Consider the following 26930-nt stretch of genomic DNA (forward strand, 5'->3'; position numbering starts at 1 on the left):
TAAGCAATAGTAGTACATACATGACACATTTTTGTGTTTTGTACTTTTGTACTTAATAATCAGATCATTGTGTCATTGTGAAGTCAGCACAAGTCATGTTTATGTACATAAAACTTTAAACAATACATATATTTGTCTGAGTGCACGCTTAGTTACTCTACTCAGGGGAGTATTTAATATCCTTGATGTTGTTTAAATCTGTATTCTGCTCTCTATGTCAGTTTTTTTTTCTTTCTTTCTGTGGAACAATAAAAAACAAGACATATTCTTCAAGCAGCTCTTTACACTAATTATAAGCAATGCAATGTAGTACATACAGTACATGACAGGTTTGTGTTTTTTGTACTTTTTAAGTAAACCACAGACAAATGTATGTTATTTATACCAAAATATATTCCAAAACTTCTGAATATCTTAAAGTAAACTACTTAAAAATAAAAACTCTGAATTATTATTTCCTATTTGGCTATAGATATTTGCACCTATAGAATTTAACCAATGGAATTTGGTGTCATTAAAGTCAAATCTGGCACAAATCATCATTGTAGAGGAAAATTATAAGCAATAGTAGTACATACATGACACATTTTTGTGTTTTGTACTTTTGTACTTAATAATCAGATCATTGTGTCATTGTGAAGTCAGCACAAGTCATGTTATTTACATAGCACTTTAAACAAGTTTATACGGTTAATACGGTTTATGACAATACCGCTCAAGAAATGTGTGGAAAAACTCTGCTTTGTTGATGTTAAATATAGTAGAGAAGACATACTTGCTTGGCTAATTACTAATTTTATTGTAGTAATCTTTTAGTTTTTGTTAAAACTTGAATCTCCTGGAATCAGTAAAGAACATTAAGGAGTTTTAAAATGTCCCCAGGCTTAAAAATTGCTTGTTGTCCACATACCTTAAAAGGTGAAATAGTTTGTAATTACTTTATTTTTATCAGTCATTTGAATCATTTTGGCTTGAGACTTCCGGTCTCATTCACTTCCATTCATTTAATAAATGTTAAAAGCAAATCGTTCTGCTTAATGTTACAAACTGATATATTTTTTTTATTATTCTTATATCTGCTTTTTTCTGTATAGTCATGCAAACACTTGTTTGTAGAGCAAGTAGTTTGACTGTTTTCTGTCGTTTATTATTCTTAGTCATCTCTCATATAGCTGAATTGGAAGTTCTAAAACAATAGAAGAAACTAGCGCACTTCCACATTAAACAACAAGGTCAAAAGGTTAGCAATTAGCCATCCAAAGGTGGACAGGTAAGCTTAATTTTGCTATTTATTGTCTCCTTTTAAAAAAAAATCTGACCAATAACTGTAAATAATAACAATATAAGAGGTCATTTGGAGTGGAGTGGGCACATGGTCATACCACAGTTAGCATTAGCAGGCTAAGGGCAGCAGAAGGTCATAGCAGACTCATCCTGCTATTCCGGGGTGTCATTCGTCAGGCAGAAAAGCGCTCGGGTGAGAGGTAGGCCACTGGCCTGAGGGGACAGGTCCGGGGTGTGAGGACCCAGTCTTGATAATGGGGTTAGAGTGTGATGGTTATCAGCAAAAGCCTGAGATGTTTTTGGTCCTCCCCCCTTCTCTTTAAATGGCGTTTTCGAATTAGGGGTCAAGCACCACAGTTCCACAGGGGCCCTGCTGAATTGGAAGGGCCCGTGAATGGGATCTGTTCACTTTTGTATCTTGTGCCAACATTATTGTGTTCAAGTGTTGGCACAAACACTTGATAGTCTTGCCCTGCATACGATTTATTTTTATGATTTCTTTTTTTTTCCCAATTACAACAAGTCATTTTTAGATTTGCAAAGATTAACATCTCACATTGATTGAAACACAATACCTAAAAGCTGTTCAAAAACAAACAAGATTTTAAAGCGTATTCAAGCATCTTAATTTTAAATCTTTCTTTTTAGACAGAACGGTTTTAAATAGAGAGCCCATTCAGTAGAATGTCAGCAATGTTGGCCAATTCTTCAGGAATTCGCTTGCATTTCAAGCTTTTGTATAAGCGAATAACAGCAGAGCGATCCCCTCTCCACGTCTTCCTTTTTAAGAGTGGGTCTTTTGGAGCAATGATAGTCCTTTGATAATTTTCCTTATTCATACAAGCAGGCTTAGAAAGGATTGTGAAAAGGCCTTTTGGGAAAGGAGTGGTCTGCGTTTGGTTATTTGCAGGACTCCCCCCCCCCATCTTGTTCGCTCTGTTGTACAATCTCATTAAAGCAGCCTTTTGTTTTGCCACTTTCTAAGCACTGATCTCTGGCTTAGGACGAGTCAAGAGGCCAAGACAGTTTGAAAAAGACTGCACACCACAAAGACAGGGCTTGTTCGCTAGTGCAATAAGCCCCCAGTTCTTTTTCCTGGGCTCTTCAGAGGAAAAAAAAGAGCAGGAGAGGTCACGAGGTGGCAAGATATCGTGAGAACTTAATGAAAGTTTTATAACTCTAGAAATGTTTATGACCTATGCACTCACCAGCTTGTCCTCTCAATTAATGGTGGACTGTGCTTGAGCACATGGGCTACAGCTGCTGAAGATCAAGGTAAAGAAACCTTCTATCCCACTAATGCATTGGAACACGAAAATATATTCTGTGTTTTCTCTTGGTATATCAGAAGAGGCTCAGGTTTTAAGCAGGAGATAAATATTTTTTTTTTCTGATATACACTGCTATTTTGATTTTTCTAATTCAGTACAGGCAGGAAAGTAAATACACACCCCACATATTTTTATCAGATACAGTTGAAGTCAGAATTATTAAACCCCCTGAATTATTATCCCCCATCTGTTTTTTTTCCCCAATTGTGTAACGGAGAGATTTTATTCAACACATTTCTAAACATAATAGTTTTAGCAACTCATTTCTAATAACTGATTTATTTTATCTTTGTCATGATGACAGTAAATAATATTTTACTAGATATTTTTCAAGACACTTCTATACAGCTTAAAGTGACATTTAAAGGCTTAACTAGGTTAATTAGGTTAACTAGGCACACTGAAAAAAAATTATGTCTGCAAAACTGTTGCAAACAATTTATTTGTGTTGAATTTAAACAAACAAATTTAATTTAATAACATTCAACTTAATTTGTTTGTTTAAATTCAGCCCAAATAAATTGTTTACAGCCACTTAGCGTAAAAAAATTGTGTGAATCCAAGTAATCATCTCTGAAAAAACTTTTTCAGTGCAGGTTAGTTTAGTTATTGTATATCGATGGTTTGTTCTGTAGGCTGTTGAAAAAATATAGCATAAAGGGCTAATAATTTTGACCTTAAAATTTTTTTATTTTTTTATTCTATCCAAAGCAAAAAAGTAAATAAGACATTCTACAGAAGAAAAAAAAATATTATTATGACATACTGTGAAAATGCCCTTGCTCTGTTAAACATCATTTGGGAAATATAAAAAAAATCAAAGGGGGTTAATTAATTCTGATTTCAACTGTAAATATAGATAAATATTGTTTTTTAAGGCATCTATTAAAAAACAAAAAAAAAACAGATCAAGCGGTGATTAATGAATAAGATGAATGAGAGGCATTCTTTAAATATTGGTTCATTATTTCAATGGTTCAAATAATTTAAAGTGGCATTTTTTAAAATATATTTTAAAGTCAGTAAACATCATTGCTGCATCATTTTTAGGTAGCTGGATTTCAGATAGGTAGCATAACATTATCTAATTTTACTTGCAGGATCTCTTTGTAAAAATGTAATTCCTGCAACAACTTAAATTTAGTGGCTCTCTATTCTGGATGAGATTATCTACAGCAGGGATGCCCAAACTATTTTGAATAAAGGGCCAAAAACCAAATATTAATGAGAGCTGTGGGCTGAAGATAAATATACCAAACTAGATTTCATTGAACTTGTCTTGGGTAATTTTCTAATTTCTTTTATAATATTTTAAAATAAATAGAAAACATTGCTTCAAATCAAATTAACTAATGCAGGATCAGTTTGATATAATAACTTATTGCAACAAAACAAACGATCACATTTATAACACAGTTGAGTGTAACGTTGAAAGCAAAGGTCAAGCAGAATCTGTGTTTGACTTGATTTGCTCTTTAAAGTCTCTGCAATGTCAGAGTGACAGTATATACAAAATCTGGTTAATTTACACCATTGGATTAAAACTTTTATTTCAGTTAGATTTTATCTATTTAACAAACAAAGGGTAACATAAAACTTGAATTGACACTCTCAAAACTATCCCCAAAATTCTCACTCTCTTCTCAGATTAAATGGCAGGCCAAATCATGGGCCAACTTTGGCCCAAGGGCTGTCGTTTGGGCATCGCTGATCTAAAGGGGTCACACTCTTATGTAAACAGAAAATTCAAGGACTTTCAAAAACTTTTTAAAGCCCTATTAATTTAAATCTAGCACCTTTGTAATTCACAATAAACATCCTTACTGTACTTAAAATTTTATTTTCAACATTCAGTAATGATGATGTTTCGAATGTGTCATGTTCAAACACTCAGGCCATTTTGAACAGTCAAATGTATTGAATTCAAAACAGGTAACACTCGATGTGGTTTTCTGAAATTTTGATCAAATGTGCTTTCTTTTTCATAGTTTTGTACAAGATTCTTAAACATAAAATAATCTTTTTTTTTTTTTTGTCTTTAACAGCAGCATGGCAGTTTCAAATTGAATTCAAGCACTTTCCAGGCCTCCAATTCATATATTTGAAATCCAAGTACTTTCAAGAAATTTAGGAGCCCTGAATTTTGTAAATAATGTACCAAGAATTTTTTTTTTTACACATCTCTTTGTAAAGGCTTACACTCTCAAAAAAAAAAAAAAAAAAGGTACACGGTTATACAAATAATGTTCCTTGAGGAACAGTTTTGTACCTTTGTGAAAGTTGTACCTTAAATTTTACAGAAATTAAACTGTTCTGTACCTTTTATGGTACAATTAAAATGAAGGTATATACACAATCAATCTCATATAAATTGTTCAAAAGTGTTGAACAACTCCTTCTTAATTACAATATCTATGAAAATAAATATTACTGGCAAGGCAAAGTGATTTTGTGATTAATATTAAAACAAGAATAGTCATTTGAAAATGTATGTGTAAAGAAACTTATAAACATTAATTATTAAGGTCTACAATACAAAACAACTAGTGAATCATAAAACTATATGAATTGTAAACTAAACATTTAAGGCATTTTAAATAAATGTTTGGTAAGCATTCTTGACATTGTTTAGGTACACTCTCAGAAATAAAGGTACAAGAACTGTCACTGCGGTGCTACATTTTCAAAGGGTACACATTTGTACTTAAATGGTCCATATTGGTACCTCAAAGCTATATATTAGTACCTACAAATTTTAAGAGGAACACTTTTGTATTTTTAAGGTAATAATATATACCCTTGAGGTATTAATATGGACCTTTTAGGTACAAATTTGTACCTATTAAAAAGGTACCACCCCAGTGAAGCTCGCGTACCTTTATTTCTGAGGATGTACAAAGTGTCTTGTTACTGTGTTGGTACCTTCATGGATCAGATTTGTACCTTGGACGAAGGTACAATATTGTCTCTGCAGGTTTTAAAAACCAAAGGTTCATTTTGATTTCCGATGGTACAAATTATGTCCTAAAAGCTACAAACTCCAATGGTACAAATTTGTTTCTTTGTCTTAAGGTACAATTCTGTCCCATAAAAAGATACTGTCCCTGTGATGAAGGTTTGTACCTTCTTTAGTACAACATTGTACCATTTTTTTTTGAAAATCAATTTCTCAGTGGAGATTTTAAATGAGATTTAATTCAGGAACCATACTGCTGCACTCTATTAAATACCCAGTATGAACAATTCACCGAACAAATGCGGCGTTCACTTTTTGCTATTATGCAGATGCCCTGTAAACGGCTAACAACAGATGTAACTCAAGCAGTTGACAAGAACGCCACAAACAGATTAGGCCGAGCGTTCCTTCACCTGCTGAAATGAACATTAGCGTTAGTAGCAGGAGTATTACTATGTCCAATCACAGCATGTGACAGGCTTTATTGAATTATCCTTCTGGAGGATACCACAGCGGATCCATCTCCGACATAGGGAGCAACGGAGGACCTGCCGTCAAACGCGGAGCAGAAATCACAGTCTGTCTGAAACAAATGACAGAATCTATCGCTCCAGGCCCATTCTCTCTCTCTTTTTGTCCTCCCCCCTCCCCTCTCAGAGGCAATGGGGAAGCCATTGCTGTCCACAAAATATGATCAAACCCACGGCATAATAGGATTCATAAACATGCCTAAATACAATTTGGTGAAATGTATTTCAGGAAGAGACAATCATTTACAACTTCTGAGAGGGATTTGGAATAAGTATGTTTGTATGCAAATCCGCAACACGTTTTTTATGTACTGTGCTCTTGCAGTTCATGAAAGCACATTAGATTTATGGCAGTGCGTGTGCATAATTGCGGGGCTGGGGTGGGTGGATTTGTGCTGAGACCTTTAGCGGCTTTCATTACAGGAGAAGGAGTGTGTGTTTTCACGCCTTTAACACTACAATCCTGTTGAGCCCAATGCCATGCCATATCACCCACCACGGGCCGCCGCCAGCCCCTGTGATCAAACGTATTCGACTGGCATTAACACCCTTCCTTAAAGGGCCCGAAAAAACAAAAGAGCATAAGACAAGGCTCCCAGAAACCTTTTCGAGTGATACTTATAGAAAGCCGATCTGCAGAGGTGGGAACGCTGCCCTGCATAAAAAATGTGTCGCATTGTACTGGATGATTTCCTTTTCATTAACGACCTTCTATATGTAAAATAAATAAATTAATAAATAAAATATTGTCAGGTGACCTTAAACAAATGGTGCTTCATGGAGCAACATCTAAATAAACCTGCTTTATTCGAGTCAAAAATATATATATATATATTAATTATTATGACCAAAGCTCCCTGACTACATTAGGTTACACCCCAAGACGGATTACAGTCCTTATAGGCCCCAGGGCACCAGCAGCTTTAGAGACCCCCTCATGTCTCCCCACACATTGGGAGTTAAAGAAAGAGGAAAAACAAATGTATGCTGTCTTGTAATTGCAACATTGTATTTATTTTTGCCAGTTATAATTATGTACTTTTCTGTTTTTGTGTTTTTATGTCTAATTATTGACTTAAAAGTTTATAAATGAATATTAATGATGCTTCTGGTAATTTGCACTTTGCATATTGTGACCCTGTGAACAAAAAAAAATATGAAAAAACAATAAAAAAAAATCAAGTTCACAATAAAATTTTTGCAAAATTAAAGAATTTGTAACAATTTGTGTGTTTCATGTGACTCAATAATGCATGGAGTGAAGTCACTGCCTTGAGATGCACCATATGTACTGCATTAATGAAATGCATACACAATTGAAGCGTACCAATGAATGCAATGCGCTGTTTTGTATTTTACGCACATTTTAACAGCCAAACTATTTTCAAGGGCTTATCAAACGTCCAGTAAAGGCATTGTGAAACGTGAACAGAGTCCCATAAAGATTCACTAGTTTCTAAGAGAGCAAGCCAAAAGACAAAAAGATTGTCTAACCGAGGCTTTAAAGTTGGCATAATCCAAACATTTGAGAGTTTAATGTCATGAAAACTCATTTACAAACTCATTTACTACCAATAAAGGAAGCAAACACCTGCTCCATGCTCCTTAAACTCTGAATGGGAATCCGCATGCTTTTTCTTCATTCCTCCGAGGAGTCGTTTTCCTCAATGTGGCATGAATTTGGGCGTCTGCGACAGTGGCCTCCATCTTTTCCTGTGACCCCAAGCTGGCGGCGTTGGAAGCAGGGTTCAAAGGCGCTCCCCGCAGCTTACATAAACCACACTCAATTGGCTCAAAGAGGAAACTCAATTTGCAGGGAGCTGCGCTGTAGACATTTTATAGGGGATCTTTGAGTCATTAGGGCTAGAGAGCAGGCCTGGCTCAAAGAGCAGAGAAAATCCACAGGAGACGGACGCTTCTTTTCACCTAAACTATTCTAATGAAAGCAAATGTGGGAGAGAGAAAGACCGTGGAGAGGGGAAGGGGGGTGAGGAGAACTTCTTCTGTGTTTTAGCGGCCTGTATTTTATTTGCCAAGGCAAGTGGGCCATGTTGAACCCTTCCTCCATGGAAATCTGCTTAGAAGCTGTAATCCCATCACGTTTGCATATACCCGTCTTCAGGCGTGGCTGTACAGGAAAAACAGCCAAAAGATGCTGAATCAAATTAAATACACTGTTGGTAGAACTAAATATGAGAGGTCCACGACGTGAGCAAACATGCCACGCTTGCACGTTTACCAAATCTACTTTAAGCTTGTCAGAGACTATTTATTTCAACTGGATCCTGAGACAAAAAGATCTAACAATATGCATATATATATATATATATATATATATATATATATATATATATATATATATATATATATATATATATATATATATATATATATATATATATTTATATATATATATATATATATATATATATATATATATATATATATATATATATATATATATATATATATATATATATGTGTGTGTGTGTGTGTGTGTGTGTGTGTGTGTGTGTGTATTGCTCACCTTAAGTTCTATGTGTAACGTGCAACAATTAACTATATAATATATATATATATATATATATATATATATATATATATATATATATATATATATATATATATATATATATATATATATATATATATATATATATATATAAATTATTTGTATATAGATATCTTTTAACAATGCAATTTTATTTTTTTTTTATTAATTTAGGTCACAAGTCACAGTATTAACAAACCCTTAACTAACACTTCTAGCTTAATAAACAACTAATTAGCTGTTTATCATAATTAGTAAAATTAGGGTTTAGGATTTAGGTAGGATTAAAGATGTAGAATAAGATCAACTAATGAATCGAAAACATCCTAATAATAGGCAGTGAATAAGCCAGCAGTTAATAACATGATTGGGACTTAAACTAAAGTGTTACCATGTAAATATATTAAAATGCTAAAAGATCATTTAAATAAAAAATATAAAATAAACTAATCAAGTAATTAATTATTAAGCATTAGTAACGAGGTAATTCATTATCTGTTAAGCAATTACTTTTAACACATGTTAGTAAGCAGTTTATAAATGCAGATACAAATGCTCTATTATGACTTATGAGCACATTTATATTGTGAGTAATAATTGTGTTTTCATACCTTGTGATTTAGTATTTATTCATTACCAAAATTAAGTATTGCATCATTTACAAACCAGTTAACTGAGAAAAGTTGCTGTTTTTTAAATATATATCTGATTGCGTAAATAAATGATTATTAAACTATTCAAATCAACATTTATATATCTTATTATTCAAACATATAGTAATAGTTCATTTGTATGCTAGTAAATGCTTTATTAACTCGACTTCATGCAGTTTTGTGACCTAAAGTGAGGACTATTTTTGCTTTATAAATCCCTTATAAATGAAAATGAAAGGCTTAGTATTCTAAAGAGGAAAAAAGAAACTAAAGGACTTTTATACTCATTTAAAGATACACAAATTAAACTATCAAATGAAAAATAAGTCTTTGCAATCTTAACTAAAATAAATTACTGTGCAGTTTAGGCATCGCTAAATAACATTGAAATATATACTTTATTGTTCAATTATTGCATTGCTGTTGCTTTATTTAATTTAATATTTAGATGCATGTTATATTTTGAGACTGCTGTTATTTTGGAGAGTTTAAACTTCACAGTAATTTTACTTTTTAGATAAGAGTACCAAGATTTATTGTTCATTGGATGATAGAGTCTTCAATTGTCATTTATAAGGGATTTATAAAGCATAACTAGTCCTCACTTCAGATTAGCTCACAAAACTGGATGAAGTTGAGTTACTACAGCATTTATTAACATACAAATTAACTATTAGCATATGCTTAAATAATAATATATAAATGCTGATTTAAATAGTTTATTATTCATTTATTAAGTCATTCTGAATGATTTTAGTAACCCCCAACTACTCTTAAACACAAATGGTTTATAAATAATGCGATACTTATTTAGTGAAAAAAAATGATCAGTAACAAAGTAGAAAGTGTACTTATAAGTTGGCCCAGACTGAATCTGTGCATTTTAGCCCATTATTCAGGCTATTAGCTTGTGTAAATTCATATTTATTCAGTTTTTATATTAATTTCAGTAATATTATTGTCTAATATGAACATTTTCTTTTGATTTATTTACAAGATAGTTTGTAGAGTAATGTCTTTTGTCTTTAAGTAGATATATTATATGAGAGACTTGCTTTGTTTGCCAAATAAGTGGATCCAATTGGATTTGCATTGTAAAAATTAAATAAAAGTGAAATGCTTATATATATATATATATATATATATATATATATATATATATATATATATATATATATATATATATATATATATATATATATATATATATATATATATATATATATTTATATATATATATATATAAAAAGTTGTTAATTATGATACTGCCACAATCATTCTGCATAAATCTGCAGTTTTTTTGTTTATGAAATTCTGTGCAGAAATAGCAAAAATGTTTTGCAGATTCTGCCTAGCCCTACTTATAAGTTATAACTCAAGAATAGAGCATGTGTGTTTGCAGTTTTAAACTGCTTATTAACATCTGTTAATGCACAGTTAATGTTCAAACAAAGGATGTATTCACTATTTGCTAATGCTTAATAAATTATTAATAGTGTGTAGTTAATTTGAAGTGTTAACACAAATCTTCCATACATTGGACATACATATTGCACGAAAAAAAATCTTTCTTTTCATTTTCATTGCAAAAGCCTACATATATATGCCTAAATCTTTACAATAAATAGATGAACCCACAGTGAATTTACTTACTATAAAACGTAACACAAAACCATCTCTCCCACCCCACCTACCAAACATTGTCCAAAATATTTGTGGAAGGTTCATTTAAAAAATAGTGTGAAACTCAGTTCTTCTTAATGTAACATATTTCCAAGTTCTCTAGCCCACATTTCAAAGGGTGAGACAGCATCAGATTTCCACAACTGAAATACTAGGATCACAAACATTTTTAATGTAATTATCATTTTGTTGTCAAAACAATTTTTAATGCTTTAAGTGGAATCATTATTTAAATATGTGTAACAGGATATGCTGATTAATGTGTAATACTGTAAAATATATACAGTTGAAGCCAGTTATTAGCCCACCAGAATTGTTGGCCCCTTGTTTATTTTTTTTCCTTAACTTCTGTTTAACGGATAGAAGATTTTTTCAACACATTTCTAAACATCACAGTTTTAATAACTCATTTCTAATAACTGATTTATTTTATCTTTGTCATAATGGCAGTAAATAATATTTTACTTTATATTTTTCAGGACACTTAATTAACTAGGTTAATTAGGTTAACTAGGCAGGTTAGGGTAATTAGGCAAGTTATTGTACAACGATGGTTTGTTCCGTAGACTATAGAAAAAAGAAATAGCTTGAATAATTTTGACCTTTAAATGGCTTTTAAAAAAATTAAAAATGCTTTTATTCTAGCTGAAATACAACAAATAAGACTTTTTTCCAGAAGAAAAAAATATTATCAGACATACTTTGAAAATTTCCTTGCTCTGTTAAACATGATTTGGGAAATATTTAAAAAAAAAAAAAAGAGAAAAAAAAAATCAAAGGGGGGCTAATAATTCTGACTTCAACTGTATATAAGCAAATGAGGACTAGACATAAATAAATAAATAAATTCGTTTTATTTTTTATAGCATTGCAAATAAGTCTGCCATTGGCCTAAAGTCCACATTCAATCCGGTGAGGTGGTGAGTGCTAAATTGCAAACAACTTGCAAATGCTTGCTTTGCATTTAAAATTAGAATGAAGGGAGAACAATATAATGTATTTACAGGTCAGGGGACATGGTTAAATGAACACATTTTTAACATTATTTCTTTAAAGGGTTGATCAACTACGATATCATATTCTAAACTTTAGTTTATGTGTAATGTAGCTGTGTGAACATAAACAACATCTCTGGATGTAATATGCTCAAAGTTCAATGCAATGCAATGTCAATTTCATGTTAGCTGAGTAGCTGTATATAATCAAAGTAATGTGATTTTCTACAAATGAAGCATAAACACACATCCCATAAACACAACCAAGTCTTAAAATACACTCTGGACAAAATGCTAAATGTATGTGGCCAGTATACCTAATGTCTAAATATTAATATATACTATTGTGTTTCCATCCTTTATTTATTTTTGTCATCTTCTTAAAAGCGTTACAGACATTAACCTTTCACCTCAAAGAATTCTACCTTCCTGACCCTCAGCACTTCCTCTTCTTTTGTGTCCTGTGATGCCCTTCATGCCCCGCCCCCCTCCTCTTTTCTTCCCGTCCTGCCTCCATATATATTGCAGATTAATGACAGCTAATAATGTCTGATGTTCTTGGACGTTGGCCGATAATGAGATGCATTCCCACTGGGTTGCAAGGTGTCACCACTAACAAATTCTCCACTGCGGCGCACAATTAGCCTGCAAAGAGTCAGATAGAGAAGCCTAGCTCAGCACGGGCAAGACAAATCAGATGAAACGGAAGAAAAATAATCCTGGAGTAGAGTGAACATGGCAGGAGAGGACAAAACGAGAGTGGAGAATATGGATAGGTTACCTTTATGGTAATATTATTCCATAACGGGCTGCTGGCAGGATTTCATTACACATCTCCACCAACGTTGAAATATTTTCTTCAAAATGTCAGCGTATGCAAATGAGGCTGAGTTCTCATTCCTATGTCATGTTTTGTTGAAAGTTGTGGCAACCTTTCTTTCTGCTACTCTTACACAGCTGCAATATATATAAGACCATCAATTACTGTATACAACAAATAGTATCTTATACATGACAGTGTTCTTACTGTAATAGAAAATTAAACAAATAAAAACAATCAAGGGATTTTAAAATGACTTTTTTATATTTTTATTATCATATTTTAGTTCCAGATTGGCAAAAAACAAGAACAATTTTATTGTGTGTAGAGATCTTTGCCCATTTGATGCTTCCTTCGAGTTGCATTATTATTTTCAACTAAATATTGTAAAATTGTTTCAGAATTTGTTGTTGTTGGTTTTAAGGGAAGTTATGGATGCTCACAGTAAACGCAAAATCACAAACAAATTAAACAAAAATGCCTCTATTTATTTAGAAAAGGAACAAATCGAATAGTTAGTCTAGTTAGTACCATTGACTACATACTCCAGTGCTGTAGATATATACTCTATCTATCTATCTGTCTATCTGTCTATCTATCTATCTATCTATCTATCTATCTATCTATCTATCTATCTATCTATCTATCTATCTATCTATCTATCAGCTTAAGTCAGAATTATTAGCCCCCCTTTGATTTGTTTAGATTTTTTTAATATTTCCCAAATTATGTTTAACAGAGTGTGGTTATTTTCACAGTATATCTGATAATATTTTTTCTTCTGGAGAAATTTTTATTTGATTTATTTCAGCTTGAGTAAAAGCAGTTTTAGATTTTTTTTAGAAACATTAAAATTTTTTTCCATAGTCTACAGAACAAACCATAGTTACACAATAACTTGCCAAATTAACCTAATCTGCCTAGTTAACCTAACCTAGTTAGGCCTTTAAATGTTGCTTTAAGCTGAATTCTAGTGCCTTGAAAAATATCGCAAAGATAAAATGAATCAGTTATTAGAAATGTTAGTGATTAAAATTATTATGTTCAGAAATGTGTTGAAAAAAAAATCAACACAAAAAAAGAGAAATTGGGAAAACAAATGAACGGGGGGGGGGGGGGGGTGGTAATAATTATGACTTCAACTGTATAAATACGTTTAGTAAAAAATGCATTAGTATGTTAACTAAAGATTATGAAGACACTTGGTAAATTTTCTGCCAAAAATATTTGTTGATCAATTGTGTATTGCTAAAAAGCTATACATAGACAACTTTAAAGATGACTTTCTCATTCTCTTGATTTTTTGAATCCATGATTTTCAATAGTTTCTTAACCAAATGTTATCCTAACAATCTAGATCACTGCTGCCAGAATTCTGACCAGATCCAGAAAATCCGAGCACATCACAGGCCTCAGGCCTTGGCACTGGCTCCTATAGTTACATCTAGAATAGATTTCAAAGCATTACTACTTGTCTATAAATCACTAAATGGACAGATATTTTTACTGAATACAAACCTAACAGATCCCTCAGATCATTAGGATCAAGTAAATTAGAACTCTTCAGATTAAATAGTTCAGTCAAAGCAGAGTGAATCAGCCTTCAGCTACTATCTCCAACACTGCTGGAATCAGCTTCCAGACAGGATCAGATGTGCTCCAACATTAGACGTGCAAATCAAGACTGAAAACACATCACTGTGTTTACTGAATGAGCACTGTGCTACGTGCAACAGATCATACTATTATGACGTTCTTTTCTTTTTCATTCTTTTATAACCTGTTTTAACACATTTTAATCTGCTTTTAATCATTTTTAATTCTCTTGTTTCTTTCATTCTTGTTCATTTAAAGCACTTTGAATTACTATTGCTTATGAAATGTGCTATATAAATAAACCTACCTGGCCTTAACAAAGCCTATATTAATGCAAAGTAAAAAAAAATATATGTTTAGATTTAAAAAAAAAAAAAAAAAAGATATGATAAATAAAAAATCTAAATTTCAAAGAAATGACACTCATGACTGGTTTTGTGAACCAGGGTCACATTCAGTTCTGGTTGAGGAAAACCATTATCCTTTAATGAGCTTATTAAAATGTTAATTTAGGGAGGATCTAATGTCCAGAATTGGGTACATATGACCTATTGGTAACATCATGGAAATTGTTTATCACAATAATTGCTGTATGAAAAATATACAGTACACGTACGCACAGAATAAAAACACAAAACCCTTGGGCTTTTTGCGTGGGTATATACAAAGGAATTACTGCAGTTCTCACAGTACGATAGCAGGACTTATATAGCAGCATAATCACACAGTCATAAGTGTATGATTGTGAGTATGTGTTAACATGACCATGCATGTGGTCCTTTTTTCAGTTGCTGCCTTTAAAGTCACATCCAGCAAGCGCGTCAATACAAAAATTTTGACTGCAGAATGTGTGTCTATCCAAAACCCCACTGGCAGACACAAGCATATCTGTCTGTCTTTCTTTCTCTATGCCCTCAGCTCCCAGCGACCCGCGACAGACAAAAGCTTCGCTTCTCATTCAAATATTCTGCCTGCTTCCAGAGCAAGGCAATCTGCTCCGTTTGGGGCCTGACTGCCTGTTCTTGGGTAGCTTTGTTCTTTGGCGGCTTGAAAAATTCAAACAACCGATCGCTGAGAGAAGATGGTGAAGAATTCCAATCGGGAAGGGAGCCACGGAATCCCAGAATCCTGTATATTGTGTAGCATGCGCTTTCTCTTTCTCTCAGTCGGGGGTCTGGTGCTCAGATGAAAATTATATTGGCATTCACAGCAACGCATTCTGTGTGCATTGCATAATGCAACAGATGAGGATTGAGGCCAGCACACTAAATTAGAGAACATCTCAGAGACACGAACAAACTGTACAACATGCAGATACACAGGCGGAGAAGAAAAAAAAGATTGAAGGGCACAGAGAAAGCGCAAAGCGTTATCAATACGATTCATTTAAAACAGCTTAATGTACTCTTTACATTTCATCATCTCTACGATATAAGGTCTCGGAGAAGAACGCTGGGAAATATTCATTTAAAGTTTGCTGGAGCCTGGCTTGACTGTGTCTGAATTTCTCTCAAAAATAAGAAGTTAAAATAATTTACTTCATTCTCATAACCATAGAGCTGCACATCATTTGTTATGAGCTAAATGCGTGCAATAACATAAGAAATCAAGTTAAGCAGCCCGGGATGTGTGATTACAATACATTTGCATGGAGATTTTGGCGCCTTCATGAAACCCATCTACGATATTGCAATAGTACAGAGTGAAAAACGCAAAGCTCGAATTCAATTATCATGTGGGTTGGAATAATCATAATGTTATTGGAAACTCAATTACGGAGGCAACCCATGTCTGAAAATTAGCTGAACTTAGCTAAGGCAAGTCGGCCCTGAATTCATCAACTATAGATTATCACAATATTGCATGTTCACTTTGATAGTGGCCAAAGACAAACAGGCATCGCTAGCTTTTTTTTTTTTTTCTGGGTTATGTGTTTTATTCATGAAGTGTCACGGCCTGGGGGCACAGACGTAGAATTAATTCTATTATTTTACACACATGCGCATTGATAATTGTACTCTACAATCTAGCTGAGCCGCAATATATCTCAAAGTGTGATTACAGTATGTATCTAATTACATTACCTATTATTTTTATTAGTAGTAGTAATAGTCGCGGAAGTTGTTGCACTTTTGGGGCTGCTAGATGAGTGCACAACCTCCCTTCTGAAATGACGCCTCACGCTCATCAGTATGCACCATGACATTAATATCATATAGAAATGGTATTCTCATATTGGAGGTAAATTACTTTGAAATTAAACACCAGACCACAGGTCATGCAGGCAGCGGGAGATAAGGAAATTAATTTGTTTAAAAATATTAATGGAAAATGTTTCAATCTCAGCAGGCCGTATCGCCACAAAACGCTTCCCCGGAAGACTTGTGGCCTCTGATTTCAATTCTGAAAATGACCTCGCTTGCACTGTCTGCAACGAGAACGATATTTGATGGTATTGTTTACTTTATTGTGAAAACATGCAGTCATCAGAAGTGAACTTGCGCCTTGAAATAATAATTTAAAACTATTTTATAATGAGTTCTTTTCAGTTTTTATCCAACAACAAATGTCAGGGTGGAAATACTTTGTCATTTGCAGTGCATCATGCGCTGCAAACGGCTACAAAATGTTAAACCAAAAAACTTGAGTCTTAAATTAAGAAACTAAGTTACTTAAGAAACTTAGTAATACCATGAAAAAAGTAGCATTAATTTGGCTAAATATTAAGGATCTGTTTTTACTGAAAACATCTGAAATACAACTGTGACATTACAGGATTAAAATGCATTTTAAATTCATCAGATTAATTTTTTTTTTTTACAATGTTACAGTTTAGATTATATTTTCTTCTTTTTTTCAACTTGTTTTAAAAACATTTAATAATTATTTCGACCTCCAAACTCCAAAACAACAGTTTATTATATGAGAATGTGTTATTACATATTATCAACATATTACACGTCTTAATTTTAGACATCATCAAGTTATATTATATTTGCATGGTGTAAACAGTTTTGATTTTTATTTTATTTTATTTAGAACTTAACTAAACTGTACTTCAACTCTGAAACCTGGACTGACGCAGTTTCAAGTTACTGTAACTTCTAGGTTAAGCTGCTTTGACACAATCTACATTGTCAATGAAATAAAACAGAAATAAAAATTTAAATGAATTTGATATTTTAGTTTTGCTATTTCTACTGTTAAAGTATGCATATCATTATTGTGTTTTTTTAAGGCACAAATGTCTGACGATGTAAAATATATTATCTCTCAACTGTGGAGAGGTTGTTATTAGTTTTTTTCATGATTTATACAGTATCATCATTTCATTTTTATTCCTTATTGTACATTTAAAAGAAGTCAACAATGCACATAATTGCAAACCATTATATATATATATATATATATATATATATATATATATATATATATATATATATATATATATATATATATATATATATATATATAAAAACCAGTACACCCAAATTTATATGTTATAGAAAAATATCAAAGATAAATAAAAAAAATCAAGAGAAGCAACATTTTTGTTTTAAAAAATTAGTTGAAATTTTTGTAGTTTGTAATTTATTTTTGCATTAATTTGCTTGAATTAAATTATATTATTTTTCAATTTCTAAATATGTTTGGTGACTAAAATATTATTTTAATAAATATATCTGTTTGATAAATCTGTTTTGCTTAAATGCACCAAAATGCATGGCCTATATTCACTGATAAATAAATAATAATAATAATAATTTTCAAAATGGGTATATATATATATATATATATATATATATATATATATATATATATATATATATATATATATATATATATATATATATATATATATATATATATATATGTATATATATATATATATATATATATATATATATATATATATATATATATATATATATATTTTTTTTTTTTTTTTTCTGGAGAAAGTCTTATTTGTTTTATATACATATATTAAGATATTAACATATATATATATATATATATATATATATATATATATATATATATATATATATATATATATATATATATATATATATATATATATATATATATGCATGCACTGAGCCCTTGAAAACCACAAAAAGTGCTTGTGTGTGCACGCTTGTGTAGTGAATCTCATTCTGATTCTCATTTAGTGTTATTTTCATTGTCATATTCAAAATGTTTTTCACTGCACAGTGAAAACAACTGTACAATTCAGAGGCGATTAACATTGTAAAATGAGGTCCAGCATTCACAGTGCGGTAAAGCTAGCCTTCAGCATGCACAGGTCAACAGCCAGCCAAACACATGGCCAAACATGCTGCAGGTGCAGGACTGGGGTTAGAGTCTAACTTCACAAGTAGCTTTGCTCTTTTCTCAGACTAGCTTGCTATGTTTTTTTTCTTTCCCATATTGAAGATGGTGACAGCGCTAAGCACGGAGCAGTCGGCAGAAGCTTCAATCCGGTATTATCAGGGGAGAGCACATTGCCTCACACAAGGCTTTAATTTATTTGTGCCTGTTTCAGCCCCAGATTAAAGTTTAATTGGCACACACTGGCAGCTCCCAAGTTTTGACTAATTCTCCTTATCGGGAGTCCTTACTGAGTGGCTGAGGGCAATGCAGGGCCCACACACACACACACACATACGCACGTATACACACACACACACACACACACTCACGCACACAGAGAGGAAGTCTATAATTCCTATTTTTTTATTCTACCTTTTTTTTTCAAATTAGACAACAGAGGAATATAGACAACCGAGTTAGTGTCTTTTTATTGACCAAAGCTGTATAATTAGACATGCTTCAAATTATTTACAGTAGGAAATAATGCGTTCATAAACATAGAGACGTACAAGACACCTTTGAAGACAACTTCCTAGTGCAGGTCTAAACATATGCAATGGATGGAACTAGTTTCAAGAATATTTGAAGAATTTTAGCGAGTCTGAAGATATGATTCATCTGTTTTGCCACTTGGCTCTTTCGAACGCGCGCATGTGTGTGTGTGTTGTGTGGTAATCTGCGCATTACTCATTTTTAAGTGCATTACTGTAGGGATGATAGTCACGTGTGTTTATGCCAAAGTGGAGAGCTTCCATAAATAACACGCAACACGTATTACTGTCACAAAATGACAACAAACTTGAGGATGATAGCTAATATTGGCATTTATAAACACTGGCTGAGGTTTGACTTTAGGTTTATGTATGTGTATGCATTTTTGTCGTCATTTGTAGTAGCGAATACTGCAAATGTGGAACATACAGGATTAACATGAGATCTCTGAAGAACCTCAAGTTAACCGCACAGACAACGACACAAAACGCCTGTCTATATACACAAAGATATTCCCCAAGACATATGTTATAGTTCGAGCAATGCATCATACATTTTATTTGATATTTTTTGGCATGTAATGAAAAGCACAGTTTTAGATCTATGTTTTGCTACATGTATTAATGCAACAGACTGTGAAAATACATTTGAAATATGTTTAACAGTGGGAGGGAGTTTAAAACATAATTTAATATTTAGTTTTAGACTTTTAGACCTAGTTGAAGTCAAAATTATTAGCCCCCTTTTGATTTTTTTTTTCTTTTTAAAATATTTCCCAAACGATTTTTAACAGAGCAAGGAAGTTTTCACAGTATGTCTGATAATATTTTTTTCTTTTGGAGAAAGTCTTATTTCTTTTATTTTGGCTAGAATAAAAGCAATTTTCTATTTTTAAAAACCATTTTGGGAACAAAATTATTAGCCCCTTTAAGCTAATGTTTGTTTGTTTTTTTCTCGATAGTCTACAGAACAAACCATCGTTATACAATAACTTGCCTAATTACCTTAACCTGCCTCCTTCTTAACCTAGTTAAACCTTGAAATGTCTTGAAATGTTTTAAAGATAAAATAAATAAATATGTGATTAGAAATGAGTTATTAAAACTTTTATGTTTAGAAAAAACATAAAAAATGTTCTTTCATTTAAACAGAAATTGAGGTAAACTGAAATTAACAGGTGGGAGGGGGGTGGGAGGTGGTTGGGTTTGGTGGCCAATGATTCAGGGGGGTTAATTATATATATTATATATATATATATATATATATATATATATATATATATATATATATATATATATATATATATATATATATATATATATATATATATACACTTTAAAAAAAAAATAAATAAATGTTTACATGCAGTTTGTGAAAGGATGTGTAAACGTAACATTCTGTAGTGCATTTAGTTATCTTCCTATATTCGTTCCTTCCTTCCTTTCTTCCATTGTTCGTTAGTTTTTTTTTTCTTCATTCACATTCCTTCCTTCATTACTCCCTCATTCATTCACTAATTCATTCATTTGTTCATTCATTATTTAGTTCCTTCATTACGTCATCCTTTGTTCAGGAATTCATTCGTTCCGTCATTTTTTTTTGTTCAGTCCTTCCTTGAATCCTTCCTTCATTCATTTGGTCTTTTCTTCCTTTAATAGTTCGGTCCTTCCTTCCTACGTACATTCGGTCCTTTCATTCCTTGTTTGGCCCTTCCTTTCGTTCACCCCTTTCTTTCCCCCTAGTTCCATTTAGTGATTGTTTAAGGATGTTTGGCGATTTCGGTCATCATAAAGTCGACATCCTTCATTTTCTCATTAGTGACATGCCATCTACAAACAGTCTTTGGGTCATTGCGTGTAAAGATTTTGGACATCTTCTTAAACATTTTTAATGCTTTCAAAAGGTTTGGTGCATTTATAAATCACCCGTGTTTTGAGGTTGTTCAGGATGATGCGATTTACTTTCTATGTGCGATTTGATTAAACAGGAATGAAAAACTGAATTTGATACAGTACTATAGCCATTTACCAAAGACAAAAAAAGAAATAAAGTGGTGACTGCAGATAGAAGGAAAAGAGTGGTGTAAAAGTACAGATAAAGCGCTGAAATGTACTCAAGGGAAAGTAAAAGTTCGCATTTTTAAAACTGCTTAGCAAATTACAAACCCTGAGAAAAACTACTCAAATACACTGTAAAAAAAACCCGTAATTTTACAGTTTATTAACCCCAGCTGCTGGAATAAAACTGTAAAATAACAGCCATTGAATTACAGAAATATGCTGCAAAATAACTGATATTAAACTACAGGAATTGCTTTACATTTAAGTTTCTAGTAAATTTCTGTAATTTAGTATCTGGTATTTTAAGGTAAATTTCTGTAATTTAATATCTGGTATTTTAAGGTAAATTTCTGTAATTTAATATCTGGTATTTTAATTTAATATCTGGTATTTTAAGGTAAATTTCTGTAATTTAATATCTGGTATTTTAAGGTAAATTTCTGTAATTTAATATCTGGTATTTTAAGGTAAATTTCTGTAATTTAATATCTGGTATTTTAAGATAAATTTCTGTAATTTAATATCTGGTATTTTAAGGTAAATTTCTGTAATTTAATATCTGGTATTTTAAGGTAAATTTCTGTAATTTAACGACCGTTATTTTGCTTTTTTTTCCAGCAGCTGGGGTTAAAACTCAGGTATACACCATAAAATTACGGTCCAGTAATTGGAGTATTTGTAATTTGTTACTTTTCACCATTGCCTACGATCCCCACTTTGGGAACCAATTGTCTACTCTCCAGTACTCAATACTGAATCTACTGTATAATATAAAATTATTTGAAATAGACTTTTTGTTTCAGTATGATGTCAATGAATCACGTTTATCTACAATGTGCACAATATATCCTGTACATTATGATTAAACTACATTGCACTCTTGTACTTTTCAAAAGTGAATGAACCAGTTTGTGTCATTGAAGAAGACTGGATTCAGTTTTCCACCACCTGAGCAGCGCGCACACACAGACATGCACAGCACATTCATATGCGTGCATTAACCAGTCTCACCTGCCAGGGTAAATCTGGGATTATGCCAGATGCACAGGTAAAACTCTCTTACTGCGCCCAGCTGGGGACCCACACTGCCCTAATGCAAATAACGTGTTAACACGCAGTCCCTGAACACATTATCGCTCACTGAAACCTGCCACTATACTGCTGCACCTGTGGGAACACAGCACATGTGTGTACCAACGCAACCTGGAGCGGCACAGGGTTTGTGTTTGCAGGGCTGTTTGTGTGTGTTAATGTGTCTGGAAAGCCTCTAGGACTCAGGGGTCATTTCCACCCCGCTGGACTCTGAATTAGCCAATTATGCCACTTTGATCAGTCTGTATGGTCACTCAGGCTGAAAGATGCCACAGCACCAGGCAGACGCCCCTCTGGGGGAGGAGAACCCCGTATGTTTGAGACGCCGAACTAAGGGAACATTTCCTGAGCATCTGAGAGTTCGTGAAATCCAATGAAATGCGCTCAAAGCATTGGGCATCCTCACTGAGGCCGAGCTGAATGCTGGCACTCGAGGCTTTAACTTCAGATCTGTGAACATCTTGTCAGTCTGGTTATGGCTGATTGTCTTCAATGAAGCTTGCACTCTAAGAGCTTCTCATTTTAAGTAGGCATGAAATGGAAGTTAAGATTGTCCTTTTTTCCCACATCTTGATGTATATCCAATTGACCCCTCACAATCCCCGCCCGCTTCTAAGTCTCCTACAAAGATTCAGTATCAGTATTAATAATTTCTGTACAAAACCAAACACAAAAGTTTGCATTATGTAGTTTTTCTTTTTCAAATATTTCCTAAATTATGTTTAATGGAGCAATACATTTTCCCAGTGTTTCCTATACATTATATTCTTCTGGAGAAAGACTTTTGTTTTTTTTCCGGCTAGAATAATAAAGAAAAAAAAAACATTTTGAGGTCAATATTATTAGCCCTCTTAAGCAAATTTTTGGTGATTGTCTACAGAATAAACCATCCTTATGCAATTACTTGCATAATTACCAACACATGCTCATTCTGAAAACATACCCCTATATATATTTTTGGAGATTACGAATTATGTAGCCTGAGGCACATATGGCTGCATTTCATCTTTAAAACAAATTATATGATATGTTTCTTTTCGCGCTTACCAGCTGACCTCTACAGGCTTCCCGCTGTTACAACTTTGTCCAGTTAGCTCACCATGTACATCGGCGGACTTGCCACACAGAGAGGAGTTGACCATGACAATGAGGTTAGAGTCCATCGAAGAACGGTTCCAGAAAGCGGTTAAGACTAAAACAAACCCTAAAAAATAAAATAAACAAGTAAATAACAGGGTGAGAATGTGGTAAAATGTGAAAATGTGGTAAAAACCAGACGAGGGCTTTTCTTTTTCTGGATTGCTTTTTAAAAATGTTGGTTGGGTGTAGGGAAGTGGTTGGGCTTGTCAATCTGTGCTTTTAAAAACACTAATGGTCGGGTTTAAGGAAGGAGGAAGGTGGGTCAGTCGATCAGTCAGTCAGTCAGTCAGTCGACATCAGCCTCTGGATGTTTTTCTACGAGAACAGAAGGCGGGAATAGCATTTGCAAGAGAAATATGAGATCTCAAAAAGCGTACACATGCAGTGGCCTCTAGTGCATTCACGAAAACAAAAACTGCTAAAGAAAAAGTAGCTTCTGGGGTGTATTTGGCGCTCTCTGAAAATGTGTATAGTAGTATGTTTTCAGAATGACCCTGGGTTGATAATTACCCCAACTTAACCTTATTAAGCCTTTAAATGTCACAAAAATATATAGCAAAATATTATGTACTGTCATTATGCCAAAAATAAAAGAAATTAGTTACTACAAATTAGGTAATAAAACTATTATGTTTGAAAATGTGTTGAAAAAAATCTTTATTCCATTGAAAAGCAGAATCGGGGAAAAATTACAAGGGGCTAATAATTTAGGAAGCCTAATCATTCTGACTTCAACTGTATGCATGCGAGGGAAATATTTGGGATGTGAGTGTGAATAAATACAAAATAGAGACCGAAGCTATTGCCCACAAGAGGAGTGATGGCAAGTTTGGATACAATTAAAATGTTACAAATTGATTCACCAACACATGATTCATTAACACACGCAAACTGTGGCATCTCGAACAAGACAATAATGCATCTATGAAATTTTAAAAGGCAGTAAAGATTAATTCATTGTTTATCTGGTTCAAAGTTAGCTCATCTCACCCATCCACAGGTACGGTAGTTCATTGGTTATGATCTAAATTTGTGCTGGCTGTCCCGGTCCAATAACAGAAAAGATTAGTTGGTGAGGCTGATGTCCACACAAACCTATCAATGTAATTTACTTATCTACAGTAGGTTTCTGAAAAAGATGAAATATATGCCCAGCCTTTCTTGGAACCTGCTTAACATTCGTTATGATTGGCTGGATTGCCTGTCAGTTAATTTCCCTGCAAAGGGTCACTTGAAATGGCCCTGAAATGAGGAAAAAAATTGAGGGTGGTGCATGATTTCAGCCTTTGGAACCAATTGGATCTTTAGAAGATGGATGTTCCTAACACAATGAAAAAAGATTAACTAATGAAAAAGCAGGGTAGAAACGAAAAACGCCCTAATAACCTCTCCCAAAACGACTGTGGGGAAAACCGGGGCACCCGGAGAAAAACCCATGCCAACACAGGGAGAACATGCAAATTCCACACAGAAATGCCAACTGACCCAGCTGGGAGTCGAACCAGTGACGGTGACAGTGCTAACCACTATGCTACTGTGTCTGCAGATTTGTTATTATTAAAAAAACAAAATGCACATAAACATCATTTATAACAAGTATTAGTACAGACATATAAAAAAGGAGATTTCATAACAACTAATTTCATAATCAGAGCTGACACCACAGAAACTTTAAGCGCCCAGGTCATACCCTAAGTAAACGAATGCAAATGCTTCTATTAAACACTGGCTTGATTTTGCAAGCCTTTGTCTTTCAAAATGGGTCTGAATCCAATTCATGATGCAAATTTGAGTTCTGAAGCTTGCCAAAACAGGCACTGAGGTCAGTTTTGTCTTTCAGTGCAAATGAATAAATAAACAAATCATCTTCTTGCTTATTACCAAAATTGTATCTTGTTAGTCTTTGTGTACTCTTCCTTTAACATTACTTTAGTGCTCATTTCCTTATTAAGGGTCTGTGAAGAGATTCTTATTCTGTTGATTCTTATTCTGTTGAACACTAAAGATGATATTTTAAACATTGACTTCCGTAGGTTACAGGTTTCCAACTATCTTCAAAATATTTTCTTTAGTGTTCAAAAAAAAAAGAAAGTCAAACGGGTTTGGAACAAGTAAAGGGTGAGAAAATAATTTTAACACACTGTAGGCTAATTCTGAAAATGTAGCCCTAAATTTCTGGAGATTGTGAATTTTGAAGGCAGAGCTACGTATTGGCTGCATTTTATCTTTAAAACTAACGCTACGGGGTGGTATGACGCCGTTCCTTTTCTCGCTTACCAGCTGACCACTTACCTCCGTATGGATGGCTTTTCCGTTGTCACCACGAGAGACTCAAAATGGAGTTGACCTCGACAACAAGGTTCTGGTGAAAAACAGTTCAAGAGAGCAGGTAAGACAAAAACAAAAGCTGAAAAATAAAAATGTACAAGTAAATAACAGGGTGCCAATGTGGTAAAATCTGAAAATGTGGTAAAAAAATCAGGCGAGGGCTTTTCTTTTTCCAGATTGCTTCTTAGAATACTGCGGTAGGGTTTTGGGAAGAAGGTGGCCGGGTCAATTGGTGCTTTTTAAAACACTAGTGGTTGGGTTTCGGGTGGGGTTATCTGTAAGTTGGCCAGTTAGTGAGTCAGTCAGTCAGCAGCGGCTTCTGGTGTAGTAATGCAAGATAAGCAGGTGTGAATGGCACTCGCAAGATAAATTTGACTTCTGAAAAAGCATACACAGGAGCCTCGAAAACAAAAACGGCATAGCATAGCACCTGGGACATATTTTGTTCTCCGGAAATGAATATAGGGGTACAAAATCAGAATGAGCAGGGGTTGCATAATTTTAGGTGAACTATCCCCTAAGTAAAGTTTAATAACCGTGACTCAATGATTGTTAATGATTAGATCAATTACTGTAATTAAATGTTAAGGCTTCAGTTTAAATAATGTATACTTCTCCAAATTATAAAGGTAACACTTGGAGTTACATTTTGTTGTTTAAGTGTTGACTTTATTTATTTCAGCAGTATATATATATATATATATATATATATATATATATATATATATATATATATATATACAGTTACTTTGTGTGTTTCTGAGTGAAGAGTAGCTGTTTGTTTTACAATCTGATGCTGTGGTTTCTGAGTGGTTTGGTTTCACATTAAAAATGTAGTTGTTTTGTAACGCAATCTCTGCTTGTGCTTCAAGCTCAATGTGCATTTGGGAATACAAAGTGTGTGCTAGCTGCTCTATTTGAATTCACATAATTACTTTTAATTTTATTTTTTTGGACACCAGATCAAAACACAAATGTGTGACATTTTTTAGATATAAATATTAAATTTAAATTTGAAATATTTTAGACATAAGTATTGTACCTT

At 33.2% G+C, this 26930-nt stretch overlaps 1 long non-coding RNA gene across 2 annotated transcripts; it reads right to left on the bottom strand.

Moving 5' to 3' along the window:
• Nucleotides 1–7096: 7096 nt before the first annotated feature.
• On the bottom strand, nt 7097–25921 carry LOC141380819 (uncharacterized). Of its 2 annotated transcripts, XR_012399709.1 has the most exons (3): nt 25850–25921; nt 23465–23621; nt 7097–8229 (listed from the first exon to the last, which is right to left on the bottom strand). It is a non-coding gene; the product is annotated as an uncharacterized lncRNA (long non-coding RNA). The 2 variants fall into 2 exon arrangements; XR_012399710.1 differs by lacking the exon at nt 7097–8229 and having other exon boundaries at nt 23372–23621.
• Between the last annotated feature and the right edge of the window lie 1009 nt (nt 25922–26930).

This window comes from Danio rerio, chromosome 24, assembly GCF_049306965.1.
Source record: "Danio rerio strain Tuebingen ecotype United States chromosome 24, GRCz12tu, whole genome shotgun sequence".
NCBI lineage: Eukaryota > Metazoa > Chordata > Actinopteri > Cypriniformes > Danionidae > Danio > Danio rerio.